The following is a 15082-nucleotide window of genomic DNA, read 5'->3' as shown; positions in this document are numbered from 1 at the left end:
ACTATTTGTTGTAGAATTCTGGCTGCAAGCAGAGCGTGCATATTTAATGGCCGGGATTTTCCACTCACGTTGGCCAGGTTCAGTGATGGGAGCGGAAAATATTGCAATTAGTTCAAAGTTGCATTTCGTGACTACATGAACGCATGATTCAATTGTCCCATTCCCCCCGTCAGTTACATTTCCTGATGTTCAACATTGGAAACATCATATTCCCTGTGCTCTCATACTCCAGCATGTTGAGATTGAAATTGACTCAGTGGCCTACAGTCACGAGTCCCTTTACCACTCCGGCTTTCTCTTGTTGGTTTTGTTCAGTGCTTTGCCCTGCAATAGTTAACTCACCTCCTGACTCCCCAGAACCTGTCCACCATTTACAACAGTCAAGTCAGGAGTGCGATGGGCTACTCGCCTGGATGAGTGCAACTCCAACAACACTCACTCGACATCATACAGAACAAAGCAGCCTGCTTGATTGGAACCCCCATCCACCACCTTAAACATTCACTCCCTTCAACACTGAGCTACAGTGGCAAAATCTACAAGATGCACTGCAGCAACTCACCAAGACTATTTTGACAGCATCTTCCCAATCCATAGCCTTGGCCACCTTGAAAGACAAGGGCAGCAATAGCATGGGAAAACCGCTCCCTGCAAGTTCCTCTCCAGGTCACTCATCATACTGACTTGGAAATATATTACGGGTCCTTCACTGTTGCTGGGTCAAAATCCTAGAACTCCTTTGGCCACAGCACTGTCGGTGTGCCTACTCCACATAGACTGTGGCGACTCAAGAAGGCAGCTCATCACCACCTTCTTGAGGGCAATTAGGGTTTGCAATAAAGGTTGGCCTAGCCAGCGACACCCAGATCTGGTAAAAGGATTAGTAAAACAAAGAGAAGTGGTGCTGAGATGGATGATTGTTTGAGCAGCACCTAGTCAGACTCCAGTGCACATACTTCATCACAACCTGTGCAGTTAAATTAACAATTCATTCTGCAGCTAAGTTATTTTATGAGCTCACATTTCCAAATGGTAATGAGACAAGTGTTCCAGTTTGAAGTCGCAGCAATACTTTGCTTCCTGCTTTAGTATGAGCTTGCATGTGTGTTTGGAAAAAAACTGCTTTTGATGGCATGACATGCAGCCGAGGGATTTAACACTTTATTGTATGCACACTTTGCCCATACTAAATACTTTACCTTGGCAAACATTCTGAAGCTTTTTGATATTATCTATCTGCCTCTTTAACTGTTGCGCCATTTACTATGCCTGCCATCTCTTGCCAAAGACGACTATTCTTCTCTTGTGAGGCAGCTGCCTTGGAGTTTCCCAGCAGTTGGAGCTGCACTTCTTGAAGAAACACCTGATAATAATGGTGATCCTTTGTTGTTCTGCCAGTTCCAGTTTTCAGCCTAGAACGAATGAATCAGTCCCTGTAAAAGCTGCAGCTGCCATTATTTTCTCCTCACAGCGAGCTTCCGTCAGCAAGTCCAAACGGGGCTGACAACTTGCTGTGTATACATAACAAGACTGATACCAGAAAAATCCCATGAGGTTGACTTGACAAGCTCTCTGCCCTCTGTGCCCCAGTCATGCTACCTCAGTGGTGTTTGTACGAAGGTTTTTTGTTCCTCTGTAATTTTATTAGTGCAGGTTCACTGCACTGTAATTTGCAATACATTACAAGAACATTTATCACAGTTAGTTCCTCACGCTTAATCTCAATGTTTTAGGGAAAAGAATGTGGAAGAAGGATGGCAGGTTTACTTAGAATCCCTACAATACAGAAGGAGGCCATTCAGCCCATCAAGCCTGCACTGACAATAATCCCACCCAGGCCCTATCCCCGTTACCCCACTTATTTACCCTACTAATTCTCCAGATCCTAAGGGGCATTTTTTTTAGCGTGGCCAATCCACCTAATCCGCACTTCTTTGGACTGTGGGGACAAACCAGAGCACCTGGAGGAAACCGATGCCGACACCGGGCCCGATTTTACAATCAAGTTGCGCCCGTTTTCGGGTGTAAAAGCTTGATAAAGTGGGGCGTGAGGCGAGTGACATGATCTGCACCCGCCTCCACGCCAGTTCCCCCTTTACCAAGGCCCGAAAATGGCCGTGATCGGGAGTGTGCCCGAAACGGGTGCGGCGGCCATTTAAATGCATCTGCATGCATTTAAATTGACTTAATGGGCTGCACGCCCAACCTCACCAGCGGTTCCCCCTTTACCACTACGTTCGCCCATCCAGATTCGGCACGAAACAGACAAGCTCTACAAAAGTCCGATTTGGGCGCTCCACCTAGTGAGGAGGTAAGTGCCGAGCGACCGACGGCTCTCTGCTTGAGATCGGTGGGGGAGGAAGGTGGGTCCAAAGGATTTCTGGTTGAGATCGGTGAGGAGGGGGTGGGGGGGTCCAGTGCCACTTTTCCTGAGATCGGTGGGGGGGATGGAGGGGAGGGGGCCGTGATCGGTCTGGGTGGTGCAGGGGTAGGGGGATAAGGGGGTCAGTACTGTTGTGGGGGTGGGGCAATGTCTGTGAGGGGCAGGGGAGGCATTATCCGGTCCGGGAGCGATGAGGCTGGGGAGCAGCATTCTGTCATTCTTTTTCCTGCGCATGCGCAGTTGGAGACGCCAATCGGAACTGCAGGATTTCAGGCGTGTTAAGCTCCGCCTACAAGCTTCTACAGCACGATTCGGGGGAATTGCTGATATTTTTCAGGCAGAGTGCGTATGGGGGCGCCTGAGAACGGGTCTAAAAGTTGGATCTGAAACACTCCCAGTTTCAAGTCCGCCCAACACTTAGAATCAAAATGGTAAAATAGGGCCCGGGGAGAACGTATGAACTACATACAGGTGGTCACCTGCCTTAATAATATCCCTGCTAAGCGCTTATGTGTAACAATGTTTGACCCAGATGGAGTACAGTAAGGAAAATTTGTAATTAAAAAAAAAGAATGTCTAGAGAATCTGTAATTGTTCTTAAGAGTGTTTGCAAAAGACTTTTAAGAGTTTAGCATTAATTGTAAAAGGATCAGTTGTAATCTTCTTGGATAACAAGCAGTACTGCTCCAAGTGACCTGGCAAACGTTAAGCTGGAAGCTGCATCAGAAGGAAGGAAGTTACAATACAAAACCCATGTGACCAGACATGGAGAAGGTAAACAAAGAAGTGACTGGTAAAGATGATAGATAGGAGACTGGGAGGCAGAAGGAGCCATGAGGTGCCCCGAGATGCCGGCGTTGGACTGGGGTAAGCACAGTAAGAAGTCTCACAACACCAGGTTAAAGTCCAACAGGGTTATTTGATAGCACAAGCCACAAGCTTTCGGAGCGCTGCCCCTTCATCAGGTGAGTGGGAGTTCTGTTCACAAACAAGGCCTATAAAGACAGTTTGTGTCTTTATATGCCCTGTTTGTGAACAGAACTCCCACTCACCTGATGAAGGAGCAGCGCTCCGAAAGCTAGTGGCTTGTGCTACCAAATAAACCTGTTGGACTTTAACCTGGTGTTGTGAGGCAGAAAGAGAGCAGCAGAGAGATGCAGAGAGCAAAATGCAAGTAGGTGGAGATAGAGGCTGGGATTTTCTCCAATATCGAGAAAGGCAGTGCTTTGGGGATAAAACTTGAAGTCGGGGTCCCATGAAGTATTGCTAGTGGGGCAGCCTCTGATTCGCCTACCCCGCCATCAAGGTAGACACTCGGCAATCTGGGAACCATTAATAAAGGCCGCCCCAACTCAGAGCTAGCAACCCAGTTCACTTAGGTGCCCCCCCCCACCCCCACCAGTCCTGCCCTAGCACTGCCCAGGCAGGAGCCACTCCCCCACTGAGTGCTGCACCTGAGCTCCCATGGGAGGCCAGCTCACTGGGTGCGCACCTTCTGAGACCAGTCGTGTTTCACGCCGCTCTGCCAGCAAGCCGTCATGGATGGATATTTTGATGTTGAGGGGGGGTGATTCCTGTGTATGGGCTTGATAATTACATGATCATTTATTCTAATGAGGCTCCCAATGTTGAACATTCGTGTTATGCTTTCGTATCATCATAAAACACAACTTTGGACTTCTCGTGATATTTTCTGCTCCCATTGCCAAACCCACCCGACGTGAACCGGAGCGGAAAATCCTGGCTAGAAATTAGAACACCCCAGTGTATTGTGAAGAGAAGAAGCAAGTTTCTCTCAGGAAGAGGTCAGTTTTCTGTTTGGTAGAAAAGGAGATGGGAGGTACGAGAGGCGAGCTGGCTAAATAAAAGTAGAAAGCCTCAAAAACAGCGTGACTGGCTAGGACATGCTGCAGAGCTGGGTGTTTTACCAGAAGTGGTCAAACTGTGAACCAGGGTTTTATTGGCTGGTCAGTTGGAAAGCTGTTATGACCAGACAGATGTCAGAGATAGGTTCTTCACTTAGAGAGTAGTAAGGGTATGGAATGCTCTGCCTGCAGCAGTAGTGGACTCGCCAACATTAAGGGCATTTAAATGGTCATTGGATAAACATATGGATGATATTGGAATAGTATAGGTTAGATGGGCTTTAGATTGGTTTCACTGGTCGGTGCAACATCGAGGGCCGAAGGGCCTGTACTGCGCTGTAATGTTCTATGTTCTATGTTCAGAGGGAGAGAGGGTTTGTAGAAGTGTGCCTTGCTGAGGATAATTGTACGTATGAAACTCTTAAGGTGAAAGCTATTGTTGGATAGAATTCCTGACCTACACTGCAAGAAAAGAGAGCAGCACATTGTGGAACTATGTAGCTACGTAGCACCATATTTGTGCAAGTCTGATGTGATTGCTTGTGCTTCTGTAAGGCATATGTATCCATCTTGTATTGACAATTTGAAGTGAAATTTATCTTTTTGTATTTAGCTATCATTTAAACTGTTAATTTAATTCTGAATCATTTTAAAACAAGCTTCAAAACATAAAATCTTGTTGCTAATTTCTTCATTGCAGGGGTGGGGGTGGGGGAGTCTTTCAGTAAATTTGATTATTTTGGGAAATGGATCATCACAAAATCCGTGCCTCAATTGGGGCGAACAGGATCAAAGGTTATGGGGAGAAAGCAGGATTAGGCTATTGAGTTGGACAATCAGCCATGATTGTGATGAAAAGTGGAGCAGGCTCGAAGGGCCGACTGGCCTCCCCCTGCTCCTGTCTTTTATGTTTCTATGTTTCTATTCCAGGATAGAACCCAGAGATTGGAAAACTGGTTCACTCAAACTTCTTAATATTTAAGCAAACAAGGTTTTATGTTTTCTTTTGCTGTTTTATATCTGGATATCGACATGAATAGCTTTGGAGGCCCAGGTCTGAGAAGTAGACCGGACGAGACATGCGTAGAATTTGCCAGGGAAAGTGAAATGGCGTTCGATCGATGATGAAGGTCAGTAAAGGTGGAATAGGATTTTGATGATGTTGGCAGAGGATTTCAAAAATAGTGTCCCTTTGGGGATGACCACAAAGTCATAAAATAAGAAACTCTAATATTGGCAGACAATAATGAGGTAACTCATAAGATTAATAATGGGCCCCACTTTGGAACCTCCCAGGGAAACAGGAATGAGAGGAAAGTCGATGATACATTGAAACATAGAACATAGGAGCAGGAGGAGGCCATTCGGCCCTTCGAGCCTGCTCTGTCATTCATCACGATCATGGTTGATCGTCCACTCAGTAGCCTAATCCTGCTTTCTCCCCATAACCTTTGATCCCGTTCACCCCCAAGTGCTATATCCACCGCCTCTTGAATACATTCAATGTTTTGGCATCAACTACTTCCTGTGGTAATGAATTCCACAGGTTCACCACTTTTTGGGTGAAGAAATGTCTCTTCATCTCCGTCCAAAATGGTCTATCCTGTATCCTCAGACTGTGACCCTGGTTCTGGACACCCCCACCATCAGGAACATCCTTCCTGCATCTGATGGCCAGATAGAATGAGCAGGTAAGGACGCAGACCAGTTCTTTGGTTAATAGAAATGAAGTTTCGAAGGGCAGATTTGGTAGGGTCTGAACATGCTACTTTGTCACAAGAAAGGGCATGTGAAGGCTGAATGCTGGACATTCGAAGCCAAATCTTTCACATTTGTCCAGTCAAGGGGTAATTCCCCAGGTGATAATATTTTGCTTGGTGAAGTTCACAGCAAACACGGAGTCTCCCCTTCATTCATCCAATTCATCCTGTCAGTGATGGAAAGTTATGGAGACATTTTGCTTAAGGATGAAGCGTCCCCTTGTTCATCTAGTGAGACACCCTTAGAGATACAGGATCAGTGCAGTCACTGAGGTTGGCACCTTCTCTCCAAAAGCTTCACTGAATGAAAGGGGATTGATTCAGTGTGTAGATAAAAATTGTTTACCAGCTCCTTTGTATGAGTTAAATTTAAAATGTGGCTTGGTTACTGGTCCTATTCCTGAGAGTACTATTCCGACGTTATCCGATGAAGATTCTTGTTGGAAACAACTTAGCTGGGGATACAGTATTGCTGTCTCCAGTGGTCTGCTAAGACTGCTGCAGCTGAAATTGTACAGGATGCAGAGTGAGTTAAAGAAATCCAGGACAGTGTGTAAACCTGTTGTAAGAATTAATGTTTCAAATAAAGATTTGCCCAACGAGTCAGAAACTCAGCCTGCTAATTTTTAAAGGATTTGATTTTGATTTGGTATGATTTATTATGGTCACATGTATTAATAATCAATGAAAAGTATTGTTTCTTGCGTGCTACACAAATAAAACATACCATTCATAGAGAAGGAAATGAGAGAGTGCAGAATGTGGTGTTACAGTCATAGCTAGGGTGTAGAGAAAGATCAACTTAATGCAAGGTAAGTCCATTCAAAAGTCTGACAGCAGCAGGGGGGAAGAAGCTGTTCTTCAGTTGGTTGGTACGTGACCTCAGACTTTTGTTCTTTTTCCCGAAGGAAGAAGGTGGAAGAGAGAATATTCAGGGTGCATGGGGTCCTTAATTATGCTGGCTGCTTTGCCGAGGCAGCTGGAAGTGTAGACAGAGTCAATGGATGGGAGGCTGGTTTGGGTGATGGATTGGGCTACCTTCACGACTTTTTGTAGTTCCTTGCGGTCTTGGGCAGAGCAGGAGCCATACCAAGCTATTTTTTCTCAGGAGCGTAGGAGGCTGAGGGGTGACCTTATAGAGGTCTATAAAATAATGAGGGCATAGACAAGGTAGATAGTCAATATCTTTTCCCAATGATAGGGGAGTCTAAAACTAGAGGGCACAGGTTTAAGGTGAAAGGGGAGAGATACAAAAGTGTCCAGAGGGGCAATTCTTTCACACAGAGGGTGGTGATTGTCTGGAACAAGCTGCCAGAGGTAGTAGTAAAGGCGGGTACAATTGTATCTTTTAAAAAGCATTTAGATAGTTACATGGGTACGATGGGTATAGAGGGATATGGGCCAAATGCGGGCAACTGGGATTAGCTTAGGGGTTATAAAAAAAAAGGGCGGCGTGGACAAGTTGGGCCAAAGAGCCTGTTTCCATGCTGTAAACCTCTATGACTCTATGATACAACCAGAAAGAATGCTTTCTATGGTGCATCTGTAAAGGTTGATGAGTGTCGTAGCTGACATGCCAAATTTCCTTAGTCTTCTGAGAAAGTAGAGGTGTTGGTGGGCTTTATTAACTATATTGGTGGCATGGGGGGACCAGGACTGGTTGTTGGTGATCTGGACGCCTAAAAACATGAAGCTCTTGACCCTTTCTACTTCGTCTCTGTTGATGTAGACAGGGGCATGTTCTCCTTTATGCTTCCTGAAATCGATGACAATCTCCTTCGTTTTGTTGACATTGAGGGAGAGATTATTGTTGCCGCACCAGTTTACCAATTCTCGATCTCATTTCTGTACTCTGTCTCGGCAATTGAACAATCAGGCAGAGAATGAAAAGGCAGTTGGAGATAAGGGCCGGAATTCTCCGGATGTGCACGCTGGCAGGATCTGGTCTCACTGAAAGTGCACCCCTGCCACGGGTTTCCTGGCAACGTGGGTCTCAGCCAATGGGAAATCCTATTGACAGCGGCAGGACCAGAAGATCCTGCCACCATCCTGCCATGAGAAACATACCGCGGAAAGGCCAGAGAATCCCCCCGAATGTCCAACGATCCAAATTAAAAATACAAAAAAGATAAGATGAGGCAAAGCGGATAGCAACAGTACTGAAAACTAATGATAGAAAAGAGGGAAAAGCATGCTATGAAGGAAAGTGAAAGAGCTGACTCCAGTACTAGCTGCAAGGAAGGATGCATATTCTTCAAACATACAAACATCGAAACCAGAAGCAGGAGGAGGCCGTTCGGCCCTTTGAGCTGCTCCGCCATTCATTATGATCATGGCTGATCATCAAATTCAATATCCTGATCCACCTTCCTTCCTCCATATCCCTTGATCCCTTTAGCCCCAAGAGCTATGCCTAATTTCTTCTTGAAATCAGACAATGGTTTGACTTCAATTACTTTCTGCGGTCGTGAATTCCACACATTCATCACCCTCTGGGTGAAGAAATTTCTCCTGACCTCAGTTAGAATCATAGAATCCCTACAGTGCAGAAGGAGACCATTCAGCCCATTCAAGCATGCACCGACAACAGCTCTATCCTCAAATTTTGGCCCTTAGTTCTAGATTCCCCCACCATCAAGAACATTCTTTCTGAATCTACCCTGTCTAACCTTGTTAGAACTTTATAAGTTTCCATGAGATCCCTTCTTATTCTTCTAAACTCCAATGACTATAATCCTAACTGACTTAGTCTCCCCTCATATGACAGACCTGCCATTCCAGGAATCAGCTTGGTAAATCTTCGCTGTACTTCCTCAATTGCAAGGACCTCCTTTCTTAGATAAGAACAACAAAGCTGCGCACAATATTCCAGATGTGGCCTCACCAATGCCTGATACAATTGCAGTAAAACATCCCTATCCCTATACTCAAATCCTCTCGCTATGAAGGCCAACATACCATTTGCCTTCTTTACTGCCTGCTGTACCTGTGCTCTTACTTTCAGCGACTGATGCACGAGAACACCAAGGTCTTGCTGAGTATCCACCTCTCTCAATTTACACCCATTCAAGTAATGATCTGTCTTCCTGTTATTGCTACCAAAGTGAATAACCTCACATTTATCCACATTATACTGCATCTACCATGCATAAACCCACGCACACGGCCTGTCCAAATCATGCTGAAGCATCTCTGCATCCTCCTCACAGCTCACCCTCCCACCCAACTTTGTATCACCTGCAAATTAAATCTCCAAAAGGCGGAGGCATTGGCTGTTGCTAGAACCAAATTAAACGAAGCTCGAATGCAGTGGAAATTAAAAAGGCAAAAAGAAACCAAGAAAATTGATGAAATGGATAAAAAAGAATTTAAATCTTTCTTAACTGAACATGAACCTAACTTTAAACCTTAAACATGATGAGGTAAATTTAATTGTTCTGAAGGGTGATTTCACATGTTTGGGTGGTTGAAATGCTTTTTGAAGAGTTGTATATCCAAAAAAGAACATGCAGACACGGATGTAAATGGAGATTAGTCATTCAAAAGTGAACAGAATGGCTCAGGGTCTTTCAGGCAGTGGAAACCATGAAGCCAATTTATTACTCAAATAAAAGCAAAATACCACAGATTCTGGAAATCTGAAACAAAAATAGAAAATGCTGGGAATGCTCAGCAGGTCAGACAGCATCCGTGGAGAGAGGAACAGAGTTAACGGCTGGGATTTTCCGACCTCCTGCTGCAGGTTTTCTGGGCATTTGCATTGCTCGCCAGCTGCACTGCTGGGGAACCCATTGCGGTGGTTCGCCTACGGTAGGATCTGAAGATCCCACTGGCGGGAGGGGCTGGAAAATGCCAGCCAACATTTCTGTTTCGAGTCCATATGACTCTTATGAAGAAGAGACATATTGGACTCAAAACACAAACTCTGTTTCTCTCTCCATAGCTGCCGCCAGACCTGCTGCGTTTTTCCAGCCCTTTCTGTTTTTATACCAATTTAGTGCATAGCTCTAAAGGATGAGACAAAGGAAAGTGCCAAATCCAGGGGGTAAGAAGCAAAATGACAGGAAAATTCTCCTTCGATTCCAATTCAGAGCCACCCGATGTTTCATTAATGTCCTCTAGGGAAGGAAATCTGCCATCCTTATCTGATCTGGCCTACATGTGACTCCAGAACCACAGCAATGTGGTTGACTCTCAGCCTAGCCAAGGATAATCGTGGCCCACGATTGAATAAAAAATGTACCCAGAAGCAGGGTTGGCTTGTCAGGAATCAGCAATGTTGGTCTTGACAAAGTGAATAGTATCAAACAAATTGTTAAACCATGGGACCCCCCCATGAATGCTAATCCAGGGTTCTGACTGTAATGTCCAATACAGAGTTAAAGAAAAGCTACATGATGAGTGTAAAACCAAGACAAAAGCCTAAACAGACCACGCTGCGAATACAATACATTCACATGAGAATAAGTGGAACTTGTTCAAGTAGCAAAAGCAAAGAGTGGGGGTAAATGGGTGTTTTTCTGGCTGGCGATCAGTGACTAGTGGTGTGCCTTGGGAATCAGTAATGGGACCGCAATAGCTTACAATTTACATGGATGATTTGGAGTTGGGGACCAAGTGTAGTGCGTCAAAATTCACAGTTGACACTAAGATGAGTGGCAGAGCAAAGTGTGCAGAGGACACTGAAAGTCTGCAAAGGGATATAGATAGTCTAAGTGAGTGGGCAAGGGTTTGGCAATTGGAGTACAATGTTAGTGAACGTGAGATCATCCAATTTGGTAGGAATAACAGCAATATGGACTATTATTTAAATGCGAAAAAATTGCAGCATGCTGCTGTGCAGAGGGACCTGGGTGCCCTTGTGCATGAATCACAACAAGTTGGTTTGTAGGTGCAGCAAGTAATTAAGAAGACAAATGGCAATCTTGTCCTTTTTTGCTAGAGGGATGAAGTTTAAGAGCAGCGAGGTTATGTTGCAGCTGTATGAGGGGCTGGTGAGGCCACACCTGGAGTACTGCATACAGTTTTGGTCTCCTTACTTGAGAAAGGATTTACTGGCACTGGAGGAGTGCAGAGGAGATTCACTAGGTTGATTCCAGAATTGAGAGGGTTGGCTTATGAGGAAAGACTGAGACAACTGGGACTATTTTCATTGGAATTCAGAAGAATGAGGGGAGATCTTATAGAAACATATAAAATTATGAAATAAATAGATAAGATAGAAGCATGGGGTTGTTTCCATTGACAAGTGAAACTAGGACTGGGGAGAATGGCCTCAAAATAAGGGGGGAGCAGATTTGGGACTGAGTTGAGGAGGAACTTCTTCACCCAAAGGTTTGTGAATCTGTGGAATTCCCTGCACGGTGAAGCAGTTGAGGCTACCCCCATTGAATGTTTTTAGGGCAAGGATAGAGAAATTTTTGAACAGTAAAGGAATTGAGAGTTATGGTGAATGGGTGGGTAAGTGGAGCTGAGTCCATGAAAAGATCAGCCATGATCTTATTGAATGGTGGAGCAGGCTCGAGGGGCCAGCTGGCCTACTCCTGCTCCTAGTTCTTATAAGAACATAAGAAATAGGAGCAGGAGTAGGCCATCTAGCCCCTCGAGCCTGCCCCGCCATTCAATAAGATCATGGCTGATCTGACGTGGATCAGTACCACTTACCCGCCTGATCCCCATAACCCTTAATTCCCTGACCGATCAGGAATCCATCCATCCGCGCTTTAAACATATTCAGCGAGGTAGCCTCCACCACTTCAGTGGGCAGAGAATTCCAGAGATTCACCACCCTCTGGGAGAAGAAGTTCCTCCTCAACTCTGTCTTAAACCGACCCCCCTTTATTTTGAGGCTGTGTCCTCTAGTTTTAACTTCCTTACTAAGTGGAAAGAATCTCTCCGCCTCCACCCTATCCAGCCCCCGCATTATCTTATAAGTCTCCATAAGATCCCCCCTCATCCTTCTAAACTCCAACGAGTACAAACCCAATCTCCTCAGCCTCTCCTCATAATCCAAACCCCTCATCTCCAGTATCAACCTGGTGAACCTTCTCTGCACTCCCTCCAATGCCAATATATCCTTCCTCATATAAGGGGACCAATACTGCACACAGTATTCCAGCTGCGGCCTCACCAATGCCCTGTACAGGTGCATCAAGACATCCCTGCTTTTATATTCTATCCCCCTCGCGATATAGGCCAACATCCCATTTGCCTTCTTGATCACCTGTTGTACCTGCAGACTGGGCTTTTGCGTCTCATGCACAAGGACCCCCAGGTCCCTTTGCACGGTAGCATGTTTTAATTTGTTTCCATTGAGATAGTAATCCCATTTGTTATTATTTCCTCCAAAGTGTATAACCTCGCATTTCTCAACGTTATACTCCATTTGCCATATCCTCACCCACTCACTCAGCCTGTCCAAATCTCTCTGCAGATCTTCTCCGTCCTCCACACGATTCACTTTTCCACTTATCTTTGTGTCGTCTGCAAACTTCGTTACCCTACACTCCGTCCCCTCCTCCAGATCATCTATATAAATGGTAAATAGTTGCGGCCCGAGTACCGATCCCTGCGGCACGCCACTAGTTACCTTCCTCCAACCGGAAAAACACCCATTTATTCCGACTCTTTGCTTCCTATCGGATAGCCAGTCCCCAATCCACTTTAACACACTACCCCCAACTCCGTGTGCCCTAATCTTCTTCAGCAGCCTTTTATGGGGCACCTTATCAAACACCTTTTGGAAATCCAAAAACACCGCATCCACCGGTTCTCCTCCATCAACCGCCCTAGTCACATCTTCATAAAAATCCAACATGTTCGTCAAGCACGACTTTCCCCTCATGAATCCATGCTGCGTCTGATTGATCGAACCATTTCTATCCAGATGCCCTGCTATCTCCTCTTTAATAATGGATTCCAGCATTTTCCCTACTACAGACGTTAAGCTGACCGGCCTATAGTTACCCGCCTTTTGTCTCCTGCCTTTTTTAAAAAGCGGCGTAACATTAGCCGTTTTCCAATCAACCGGCACTACCCCAGAATGCAACGAGTTTTGATAAATAATCACTAACGCATCCACTATTACCTCTGACATTTCTTTCAATACCCTGGGATGCATTCCATCCGGACCCGGGGACTTGTCCACCTTCAGTCCCATTAGTCTACCCAGCACTGCCTCTCTGGTAACATTAATTGTATTAAGTATTTCTCCTGCTGCCAACCCTCTATCGTTAATATTTGGCAAACTATTTGTGTCCTCCACCGTGAAGACCGACACAAAAAACTTATTTAAAGACTCAGCCATATCCTCATTTCCCACTATTAACTCCCCCCTCTCGTCCTCCAAGGGTCCAACATTCACTCTAGCCACTCTATTCCTTTTTATATATTTATAAAAACTTTTACTATCATTTTTTATATTAATTGCTAGCCTAGCTTCATAGTCTATCCTTCCTTTCTTTATCGCTTTCTTAGTCTCTCTTTGTTGTTTCTTAAATTTTTCCCAATCACTTGTTTCTCCACTATTTTTGGCCACTCTGTACGCAGCTGTTTTTATTTTAATACTCTCCTTTATTTCCTTCGTTATCCACGGCTGGTTCTCCCTTTTCTTACAATCCTTGTTTTTTGCTGGAATATATTTTTGCTGAGAACTGAAAAGGATCTCCTTAAAAATCCTCCACTGTTCCTCAGCTATCCTACCTGCCAGCCTGCTCTCCCAGTCTACCTTAGCCAATTCATCCCTCATCCTATCATATTTCCCTCTGTTCAAACAGAGGACACTGGTTTGGGACCAAACTTTCTCCTCTTCCATCTGAATCAGAAATTCGACCATATTGTGGTCACTAGACCCAAGAGGGTCCTTCACAATAAGATCCTTAATTCTACCTACCTCGTTACACAATACCAGATCCAAAATAGCTCGTTCCCTCGTCGGTTCCGTAACATGCTGTTCAAGGAAACTATCCCGACAGCATTCTAAGAACTCTTCCTCCATTCCACCCTTACCGACTTGAGTCTGCCAGTCAATGTGCATGTTGAAGTCCCCCATGATTATTGCCGTTCCGTTTTTACACGCATCCCTTATCTGCTTGTTTATAGCCCTCCCTACCTCAACATTATTATTTGGGGGCCTATATACCACACCTACTAGTGTCTTTCTCCCTCTACTATTCCTCATCTCTACCCATAATGATTCCACGTTTTGTTCCTCAGAGCCTATGTCATCCCTCAGTACTACCCTGATATTATCTCTTATTAATAGCGCGACCCCACCACCTTTTCCTTCCTGTCTATTCTTCCTAAACGCCTGATACCCCTGGATATTCATCTCCCAGTCCTGGTCACCTTTCAGCCACGTTTCTGTAATGGCCACTAGATCGTACCCACTTGTGCTGATTTGCACCATCAACTCATTTACCTTGTTCTGAATGCTTCGTGCATTCAGGCAAAGTGTCCTTATTCCAGCTTTTATCTGGACCCGCTTTGATGAGTCGCGAACACCCTCTCCCTCTACTCCCTTATCTAAATTACCGCCTTCATTCACTTGCACCCTCTCCTCTACCATTAATTTTGTAATTCCCCTTACCCCTGCATCCTCCCCCCCATCAATTAGTTCCTTGATCCGAGTCAACTCTTCTAGCTCCCCTCCCCCCAACCTATCTAGTTTAAATTCTCCCCAGTAGCCTTAGCCAACCTACCGGCCAGGATATTGGTCCCCCTGTGATTCAAGTTCCACCCGTTTTTTGTATACAGATCACCCCTGCCCCTAAAGAGGTCCCAATGGTCCAGGAACCTGAATCCCTGCCCCCTGCACCAGTCCCTCAGCCACACATTCATCTTCCTCCTCACTCCATTCCTGCCCTCACCTTCCCGTGGCACAGGCAGTAATCCTGAGATTACTACCTTTGCTTTCCTCTTTCTCAGCTGTCTCCCTAATTCCCTGTCGTCCCTTTTCATGACCCCTTCTCCCTTCCTACCCACATCAGCGGTACCAATATGTACCGCTACCTCAGGCTCCTCTCCCTCCCACCTCAGGATTTCCGGGACGCGACTAGCGACATCCTGGATCCCGG

General features: G+C 45.4%; 1 protein-coding gene across 1 annotated transcript in view; it reads right to left on the bottom strand.

The window, feature by feature from the left end:
- Positions 1-3323: 3323 nt before the first annotated feature.
- LOC144483369 (NEDD4 family-interacting protein 1-like) overlaps positions 3324-15082 on the bottom strand; it is a 380432-nt gene continuing 368673 nt past the window's right edge. The window contains exon 6 of the mRNA XM_078203892.1: positions 3324-3361. The gene's annotated coding sequence lies outside the window, so the exon portion shown is untranslated. The remainder of the gene's footprint in view (positions 3362-15082) is intronic.

This window comes from Mustelus asterias, chromosome 1, assembly GCF_964213995.1.
Source record: "Mustelus asterias chromosome 1, sMusAst1.hap1.1, whole genome shotgun sequence".
Taxonomy (NCBI): Eukaryota; Metazoa; Chordata; class Chondrichthyes; order Carcharhiniformes; family Triakidae; genus Mustelus; species Mustelus asterias.
This window is presented reverse-complemented; position numbering and strand designations above follow the sequence as displayed.